The sequence below is a fragment of the Phyllostomus hastatus genome, unplaced genomic scaffold (genome assembly GCF_019186645.2).
Source record: "Phyllostomus hastatus isolate PE091 unplaced genomic scaffold, TTU_PhHast_1.1 phas_contig_283, whole genome shotgun sequence".
In the NCBI taxonomy this organism is placed as follows: Eukaryota; Metazoa; Chordata; class Mammalia; order Chiroptera; family Phyllostomidae; genus Phyllostomus; species Phyllostomus hastatus.
Window position 1 is genome coordinate 17013933 of NW_025333833.1, and position 9747 is coordinate 17023679.

Here is a 9747-nt window from a genome sequence, read left to right on the forward strand (position 1 = left end):
TGTTTGTTAAGGGCAATCACTGACTCCTTCCTTTACCCGTTTACCCCGTTGCCCCCAGTCCAGTAATCCCCCTGTCCCCCCCAGCTACCCCTCTCCACTCCTCAGGAGAACTTCCTGGAATAAGGCCCCACGCTTGTCTAATCCCTTCTTCCATTCTGCAGCCACTGAGCACAGAGCCTGCACTCTGCATTACGTCATTCTGCCTTTCACCTGGGGAAGCACGGAGAGTTTTCCCAGGTTGCGTCACAGGTATGCCCAGCCTCTTGCCCAGACTCCTCAGAGCGTAGCGGCAGAGCAGGGACTTTCATGACCTGCATAGCTTCACCCTACCCACCTGCCTCCGCCCTCCAGCATCAAGATCCGGGCTCCGAGCACGGCCTGCTGTACCAAGCCATCTCCCTTAGTCAGGGCGCCGGGAAAGGGCTCTGGCTGGCCGCTTCCCCGCAAGCCGGCCTTACTCCCTACCCCGCTCTGACTTCAAGGTTGGATGCCACTGAAGTAACAACTGCTCAGCTCCCGGTGATCAAGGAAGGCAGTGCCTGCATTTGCATCCTGACTGTGTTTTACTTCTTCTGCTGGGTCCCTGTGTTGCCTCCCTGCCTGGGGCTGTCCTTCCTCCAAGGCTGCACCTGCTCAGCCCACAGGTCCTTTGAGAGACTGGAGTCCTGCCCCTGAAACCTGCCCCCTGGGCCTGGGCCCCCCTGTCTGATGCTGCCTGCCCTCCTCTCTGTCCGCTGCCTGCCGAGGGCTTGCCCCAGCATATCCCTACCCTGTCCTGCGCCATCCCAGCTCACCCACCCTGGCCCCTGAGGTCTGCCTGCTCTAGAGATTGCAGAGTGGCAACGATGGGCTAGTTAAATGATGGCCTACCTTGGCAGGGGGCAGTTCTGCTTGCCTGTTTTTAACTTCAATTTGAAGGCCTTTAGGCTAGACACACATTTTCAGCCTCCCCAGAGGCCCCACAGCTCCCTGTGGCTGTCGGGCACAAGGAGGAAGAAGACCAGTGCTGCTGAACTCCTCCCAGACACTATGCTTTGTGTAAATACTGGCTCATTTAATCCTTCCAGCAAGCCCAGGGGGTGCCACTTCTATCGGTTTACCACTGGGAGTACAGAAGCTCGCCGAAGTCAGGCACCTTGCTCAGATCATTCAACTACAATCAGCAAGCCATACATCCAGAGTCAGACCCAGGCCTGCCAGACTCTGAAGTCCACACGTTTCCACGATGCCTTTAGCGAAGGCAGCAGGTGTTGATTAGGCCACACATCAAGGAGCCCCTCTGCAGAAGTGTGGGAGGGAACTTAGAAAGGCGGGAAGGGGAGTGAATGCACAGTTAAGGTAGTGCAGGGAAGAGGTGTGTTGACCTGAACACAGGTAGCAGCCCTGGGGATAGAGAGTAGATCCGGACCGGCTGGGAGGACACAGGACCAGGTGGGGAGGGGATGTGGGGACTGGGGGCAAGCATTGGTCTCTGCACAGATTAGGGGGAGCACAGAGGAAGGGGGGGTTGGGACAAGTATCTGTGGTATCTGTGGGGCTCATCAGTGGAGACGGCGTGGCACCCTCCAGGGACAGGGGCAGCAGCTGCAGAGCAGGCTGGCGACAGAGGATTACTGGGCCCTGGACGCCTTCGAAGGGAGATCCCAGCCACGCAGCAGGTGCACGCGCTGAGTGAGGAGAGCGCAGGCGCAAGTGCTGGCTGCGGTTCGGGAAGCCGGTCAGTGATGGGAGAGGACAGGGCCTGGAGAAACAGGGGCCCTGTTGTTGAACAGGGACAGCACATGGGGGGAGGGGAAGGAGTCCGTCTTGAGAGAGTAATGGAGGGAACCGTCTGGTCCTGGAGGGAGGAGAGTGCGGAATGGGGACTGCAAGCGGAGAAGGCGCTCTCCTGGCGGGTGGTCGGAACAGCGTCTTTTCCTGGAGCAGCTGTGGGGGGCACCCAGGGACCCTCTGCACCCGTGAGCGTGGAAGGCGATGGAGCACGGGACAGAAAACCAGGCCTGCGGATCTGCAGACACTGAGTGAGGTGGGTTCCCTCCCACACATGCCAGGGGGGATGCCCTCGGGCTGTCAGCTGTCATTCACCGCTGGGCCCAAAAGGGGAGTGGGGGAAGGGGGGAGTGGGGGAAGGTAGAAGAAGGTAAAGGGGGCCATAAATGGGGATGGAAGGAGACTGGACCGGGGTTGGTGGCCACACACAATTCAACATACAAATGAGGTATTCCAGAATGGTACACCTGAAACCTACATAATTTTATTAACCAATGTCACCCCAATACATTCAATGAAAACAACACTGGGCCCACTGGCCCTGCTGGCACATCCTGGTGCACATGCTTTCGCTACACGGCCGTCCAGGCCCTGCCCCCGGCCCCAGATAGCAGCTCGAAGAGTGTGCTCATCCCTGCCCTGCAAGTCGGCTCTGAATCTTCCTGTCAACAGTGTTGAGTGTTTTCACTTCTATTTCTTCCCTGGTCCTCCAGCCCACTTCCTCACAAAACAGGGCTTGCAGGAGTCATACGAGTCTACTGCTCTCAGACCCTCCAAGTAAATCTGTCCTCTGGGCACAGTGACGAATTCCCCGGGATCCCACCCTGGCCTCGGCAGTGGCAGGAGCCCATGGTCCCTGGGGACGGCTTCCGCCCTGTGGCATGTTCCCCTCCACCCCTGACCACACAGAGACCCAACCGCTACACTCCGCTGGAGTGACAGCTCCTGCCCCAGAGAAACCGCAGAAAAAGTTACCACCTGGGCAGGAAAACCTCCTCAGACTGGGTGGCCCAATGCACTGCTCCCCACTGCCACCCCTCCCCCGCAACTTCCCCTGGTCTATCAGCTCTTAAAGAATCCGTCAGTGACAAAGGTGTTAGGCAGCTCTTGACAAACGCCTTTCTGGTTGCCTCACCCTTCTCCTGCCCAGAATCCTGTCTTCCTCCAGCCAAAATACTAGAAGAAAAGCACAGGGTTTGGAATCAGCAGACTTGGGCTGGATTCCTGGCTGGCCCAGCATGCTATGACATCTTTCAAGTCACTTGTGAGCCCCAGCTTGCAACCAGGTAAAGTGACAAACAGCGTCTACCTCCTCTCAGGGAGGCCGTGAAAAGTTCAGGGAGACAGGCTATTTGTGGGTTGCACGGTGCTATTCTGATCCCTGGGAGCTAAGCCAGTCCTGCTGGCGCTGAACCTCTCTCCGCAGGGCCCCACCCAGCACGTGTTCCCAGCCATCAGTCCCTGGCAGCTCGGAGCCCATGGGAGACACATTTCAGGTGAATTCAATGCCAGCATTTGTTTAGGCCTGCTCTGAGACAGGTTCCAGAGCGCAAACAGGAACAGACACAGAACTGGCTCCCAGTGCGCTCAGCTGGCTGGAGCTAACAGAGCGGGTGTCTGCTCATGTGCTGGCCAGGGCATCCGAGGGAGAATCTGCTTCATGTTGCGGCAAGCGACGACACAGGCGTTACTAGGGTCTGGTCCCCTGGCTGACCCCTGGGATGAGGAGAGGTGGGCGGAACCAGTTCTCTGAGAAACCAGGGTAAGGCACCTGAGGCAGGCAGGCGAACCAGACACCTTGCAGAGCCAGGCCCGGCCCAGCAGGGGAGCCTGCAGGCTTACTGCACTCTCAGTGCCGCGCCCCCACCATCAGGAAGATGTGGAGGATAGACCCGCTTTGGCCTGGCTCACGGAGACGTCACAGAGGGCAGAGTGAGAACAAAACGACAAGAGCAATGAGAAAGGGTGTTCGAGGGAAGCTGAGCTAATCACAGAAGGTCTGTCTCAATGCTGACAAGCCTTTCCGTGGAGAGCCGAACCGGACTGGCTCAGAGGCTTCCATGCTGCTTCCCTCACTCCGAGACTCATCTCCACCGGAATATCCCAGTCGCTACAGTCGGTCCTTCCAGCGGATGCGGCCCCATCTCCTTTCCATGTTCTTGCTGCCGCCCTGCCACCCGTGGCCAGGACGCTCAGGTGATGCTTGCTGACAGACAGAAGCTCTGCCCGTCCAATCCCCACTGCCCCCGACCTCGGCCCAGTGAACCTGAGAAAGTCACCTCCTCCGCCACCTCCCCTCCAGCAGGACTTCCAGAAGCTGGCTCAGACAGGACACTTTGTCCCACCTGTGTCCCAGACCCAGAGAAGGGGATTCCAGGATCCCAGGCCAAACCATTCCACAGAGTTCAAACCCAGACTGTAACAAAAGCAACAGAAAGCCTTCAGAGAGCCTAGACACTTGCTGTTTCCAACACAGTCATCTTCCCTGCAGCACTTTCTGTCTCTTGGGTTCAGATTAGAGAGTAGAGTTGGGGATGGGAGCGTTTAGATGCTACGGTTTTCACCCAAACCGTTAACTGTGCTAACACCCCTGTCTTGGGCTGTGAGAGTATAAGGGGCAGCAGGCAGCTGCACTCCGGTGTGCAAAGTCCAACCCAGCCTTTCCCTGCCTAAAATTATTTCGCACACACTCAGAACTATTCTATTCCCAGGAGTGCTGCAACCCATTTCTTTGCACGCTATGTCTTTCCCAGCCCTTTAAAAATGTAAATATCTCTGAAGGAAGAAACCATATTCCACCGGCCCTAGAGCAGTTCCCGTAGAGCACCTGTGCCCAGACGCTTAGTGAAGTAAATCGGTTACTAGATGCCTGTCCCCACAGGACACGGGTCAGAGCCCAGGGCTGTGGAGGGTGGGGGACGGGGTGGAGGGGGGAAACCTGGCCAGGGAGGCATGCCGCGTTTCCCCCACCTCAGGCCGGCCCAGAGCAGGCCTGCCTGCCACGGCGAGATAACTGAGCTCTGATGAAAGTAAATCTGAAATAGCCAAATATGGAAACTCTGCAGGAGGGGGCAGAGCCGGCTGAGAGAGTCTGCAGGAGCGGTGGGGTTAGCAGTCGAGAACGTGCTCAGACTTGCCAGAGCCCTGCAGAGCGGTAACAAGGGGGAGGTAATGTGGTGTGCGGACCCCAAATGGCACCAAACCCCCGCGTGCCCCTGGCGCTCATTCCACCCGAGTCTTGGCTTCCTGCAAGAGCCCTTGGAGCTCGTCTTGTGCGCGTGTGCGTTGCGCGTCTAAACGAGCTCGCTCATCGGAACGGTTCGAAGAGGTTTCCACCCCTTCCACTATTAAAGTTTCATTCTGGAGTGCTCTGGTTGGAAAGTTTTGCACAAATGGAGGGGGGCGGGGGCCCTGGCCATTGTGGCTCAGCTGGTTGGAGCGTCCTCCCATACACCGAAAGGTTGCGGGTTGATGCGCGTCAGGGCACAGACCTAGGATGCTGGTTCATCCCCAGGCCGGCGCGAGGCAACCAGTATTTTTCTCTCTCCCTTCCTCTCTCTTTAAAGCAATGAAAAAAATGTCCTCAGGTGAGGATTAAATAAAAAAGGTGAGGGTGTGTCTGAGGGCATGGAAGAGGTTGGGGTGCGGTTGTGCGGAGGACACCTGAGAGTCCTCCTCCGCCTGTGAACCCCAACTTGAACGTGGCCCCTTTAGTGCACGACCACGCTCTGGGGCAGCTCCCCAGCCCGGGACCCCAGCCTCCGTCCTCGCCACACCCTTCCCTTCCTCTGCTAAGCAAGTCCGCTCTGGGGCTCCGGAGCCGGTCTGCCCCCTCACCAAACCCGCTGGGCATCAGTGGCCACGGCCTCCGCCCCGCCCCGGCCCCGGCCTGGCTGTCGCCTCGCGCCCTCCGCCTGCGCCCCGCCGCTCTCCAGGCGGGGATGCGCCGGAGGCCCCAGCAACCCGGCTCGGGACACCGAGAGGTGGCTGCGAAGCTCTTGCAGCCGCGGCGCTTTCGATTTCAAAGTATTTGGGACGAGCCGAAAAGAGCTCCTGAGTCCCCCCCCACTCCAGCCCTGCAGCCGTCGGGGCGTCATCGCCCGGCGGCGAACTGCCGGGACTCACCTGTGGCTGGGCACGCGGGGCCCCGCCTGCACCGGTCCGCAGGCGCCGGGCCGCTCCGGGCAGCAGCTGTGGCCGCGGCGCGGCGGGGCGAGGATCTCTGCAGCCGGGGCCCGCGCGCCCCCGCCCCGCAGAGGAGGAGGGGTGGGGCCGGGACTGGGGGCGGGGCCCGGGGCGGGGCCCTCGGGAGCCGTGCGCGTGGTGCGGCGCCCAGTACCCGGGTCCCGCGGCCCCGCGGCCCCGCGGGAAGGTGTCGGGCAGGAGGCCGGAGAGTTACCCGGGCAATCAGAACTTGGACCCACCCTCGCTACAATCATGAATATCTGCAAATAAAAATTATCTCCGATTTCTCTCAAGTGGGTTTGAACAGTACACGTGGCACACAGTTAATACAAATTTGCCGGCGCCCCTCGCCGCTGGCCTCTGCATGCCCTCGGAGCTGGGGAGTTTGCCGCTGTACCAAGGGCTTCCCAAACACTTCTTCCCACCCTCGAAACGACCTCGCGAAGTAGGCCTGGTCGTCCATGTTACAGATGAGCTCTCGAGGCCCGGAGAAGTGACATGCAGTTGTGTGCTGAAAGCTGCACGCTCAGCAGGGGCCACAGCTACAACGTGAATGCAGGAGGCCTCCAGGCTCCTAAATAAGGGTTCTTCCTCACACTACTTCCCTCCACGAGCCTCTGCTCTGGATGCTTGCATTCTCTATAAATCTCTGTGGAAATGAATGGCGCATAAACAGCATGGACTTCAGACGGAAATGCACCAGAATTTCAATTCTAGCTTCTTCAGTTTCAGCTTGACAACTGTGGGAAAGTTACTCAACTGCCCTGCACTTCAATTACTCATCAGTAAAAGGGGAGAATAATGATAGGGAGCCAGGGAGGAAACTTACAGCGGGGAGGCGGGGCGTCGTCCCGGGGAAGGGGAGGAACTTGGGTGCACTCCAGAGCACTTACCTACCGGTATCAGGGAGCCGCCAGCCTGTCCTTACCTGGTCTCTTATTTTTTCAACAAGAGCCAGAAATTCAGTTTCAAACCTTTTGGTTGGTGAGCCAGATTAACCACTCCCTGCGGAAATGGGGCGCGGGGCACCACTTTGGGACTCTAGATCCACCTCACCATCTTGCTGCGAGAACTACATGCAACGACATACCGGCGCTCCTGGCACAGAGCAGCGTCCTGTGAACCTAGGTATCTCTCCCCGCTCCCCACACAGTGCACCTTCTCATGCTTACCTCCTGCCTCCTCCCTTCTCCTTACCCACCCTCTGCCCCGGCACACTGTAAGTCAATGTATTTTGTAAAAGTATATGTCCTTTGAGTGGCTAGAAACAGAAATGTCTACTATGCATGTATGCGGGTATGCTGAGGGTCTTTGGTACTGGCACTGACTGTGATTCACTTGTCTCTCTCCACCCTTCTTCTCCATCAACTGAATAAAACAGTCAATTTTTTCAAGAATGATATCCAAGCTTCAAATGGGGTGGAATCGCGGATGCTGGGGTGCACAGCGAATCACCGTGGTGCCACATGACCCAGGGCTAGGAGTCGACGTGGGAAGGTAGGAGAGTTTCAGGTGGCTGTGTTCGTGGGCAGTCAAGACCCTTTCCCCAGGGCTGCTTGCAAATCCCAGGCAGAGCATCTGGCAGAATAGAGAAGACAAATCCCGGGACCTAGGCCAGTCTGATGGAGGAGACATGATGCCTTTCCTCAGGGATCTTGAAGATAGATAGGAAGAGCAGTGCATAAATGTATACATAATACAAACATTAAATACTTGCAGTTGTAGCTATGATTTATTGTCTTATTACATACCAGGTAATACATTCAGTGCATTATCCATGTTGACCAGTTTCATCATCGGCACTATTTTATAGATGAGAAAACTCATCTCTTGAACCATTTGCTCCAAATTGCCAAATTCTTAGTTTGGGGGAGATGAGATTTGAACCTGGAAGTCTGATTGTGGTGCTCTTAGCCACTATATCACCCTGCCCCTCAAAGAAATGGTTGGTGTGAATTCGAACAGAAAAACTTTAAGGAGGGGACACATTTTAGCAGTTTCATTGTTCTCAAAATATTTGCAGAAAACAGAATCCAGCCTGGAAATTACAATCATCTAATATAAGAGCAGGATTGAACTGTACACTGATTTTTTACACAGAAGAAAAGGGCTAATTTTTTTATGTTTCTTCTAAACACCCTAAAATTACCCTGACTTTGCAAAGACAGGGCTTTCAGCCGCTCTGCTGGATACGTTGAAGGGGGTAAGAGTCTGCAGCCAAGGCTGTCAAAGAGGAGCTGATGGAGAGAGGAGGGCGCCACCTACTGGAACAGTACATGGATACATTATCTTCCTCAGGCTGCCCTTGCGTGACAAGACTGATCGATATAGTGCGTTCGTTAAAGCAGGGTTAAAGGGTCCTATCTTCCATCATTTAGAGATTAGTGAGATCAGACAAGGAGGGAAAATCTTCTCCTTGGGTTTTAGATTGCGCCTCTAACTTCCATCGCAAGTTGCAAAGGAAAGTTTTTGCTCGCAATGGAAAATGTGACAGAGCAGAAACCACTCTCAGGCAACAAAACCTCAGGGGCCTGAGCACTGAGCATGCTCCCTTGCTCACTAAGTCGGTCCTGCACTGCGCAGTAAATACATGAATATCTGTGAATTTTCTGTGTTTACTTTCCTGACTCAGTGGTACGCAGTCCCTGGGCTTTCATCCCATAACCTTTACCTCATCTCTGCCTGTCAATGTGCTGATCACACCACAAGAAGAGAGGCAGGGAGTGCGGGCAGCGTGTGTGTGTGTGTGTGTGTGTGTGTGTGTGTGTGTGTGTATTTCTACCAGGACTGATGTAATTTAAAACAAAAAGACTTCTTTTCAAACACTCTTTCTCCAAAGATACAGCTCTAAACATACCACAGGTTATTCACCAATTCATCTACCAATGGACATCTTGGCTGCTTCCACGTTTCCACAACTCTAAATGAAAGCTGCTGTAAACATTCGTGTGCAGGTTTTGGTGTGGACATGCACCCCCTCTGTATGTGCACACAGCAACTGCACTTTTAGCTTAGGAGCTCAAGAAAGACCGTGGTTTTTGTTCTTTGTCCTACTTACTTCACTCTGTTCTTATTTGTTAATGTATAGGCTCAGCACCCATTTGAAAAAAAATCAGACTATCCCTGATTGGCATTCCTGAAGCTACATACCGTATTCTGTATTTGTTCTGGGGGTTCCCCACTCAATACATACACTCACCCCTCACACTTGTTCTTCATGGTTTGATAGTCTGATTGTCAGCCTTGCTGTTCGACAAATGAGATGTTTATTGTTTCAAAATTAGACCTGCTGTCTTCATTTGTACCGGCTAAATGTGGAGTCTGTCCATTTTGAGTTCCTTTATTAAGATTCACACAATTGCTATTAATGCTTGGAAAACATTTTAACATATTAATTCTGCATAGTCACTGTAAGGCGTTAAAATATTGATTTTTAAGGTTATTATTTGGCCTTACAAACCATGAAGTAAGATTGGATTGGCACAGTTTGGTTTTGTTAGACTTTGTAATACATCGGTAACAAGGAAGACCATTTTCTGGTATTTCTTCTTTTTGAGAATGGTGCCTCCTCCATATGGAGAGATATTAAACAGTGATCTTGTAACTCTGGCTAGCTACACCCTCCCTTTCACAGAAAACAGGATAGAAGGAAAAGCCTAAACTCAAGAAGAGCTTAGCCTGGAAAAAAAAACTGACAAAGTTCTAATGTCTTTGACTCCAACACACCTCAGTATCCCACGGCCTTGCCCCTCTACCCTGAAAATTCCCCACGTGATCTCCTACAGGCACAGT

The 9747-nt window shown here is 54.5% G+C and overlaps 1 protein-coding gene across 1 annotated transcript in view; it reads right to left on the bottom strand.

Annotated features, from left to right (window-relative positions):
• Positions 1–6018, bottom strand: part of TRAF5 (TNF receptor associated factor 5) — a 46522-nt gene extending 40504 nt beyond the window's left edge. Inside the window, exon 1 of the mRNA XM_045838768.1 lies at positions 5896–6018. The gene's annotated coding sequence lies outside the window, so the exon portion shown is untranslated. The remainder of the gene's footprint in view (positions 1–5895) is intronic.
• Positions 6019–9747: the final 3729 nt, after the last annotated feature.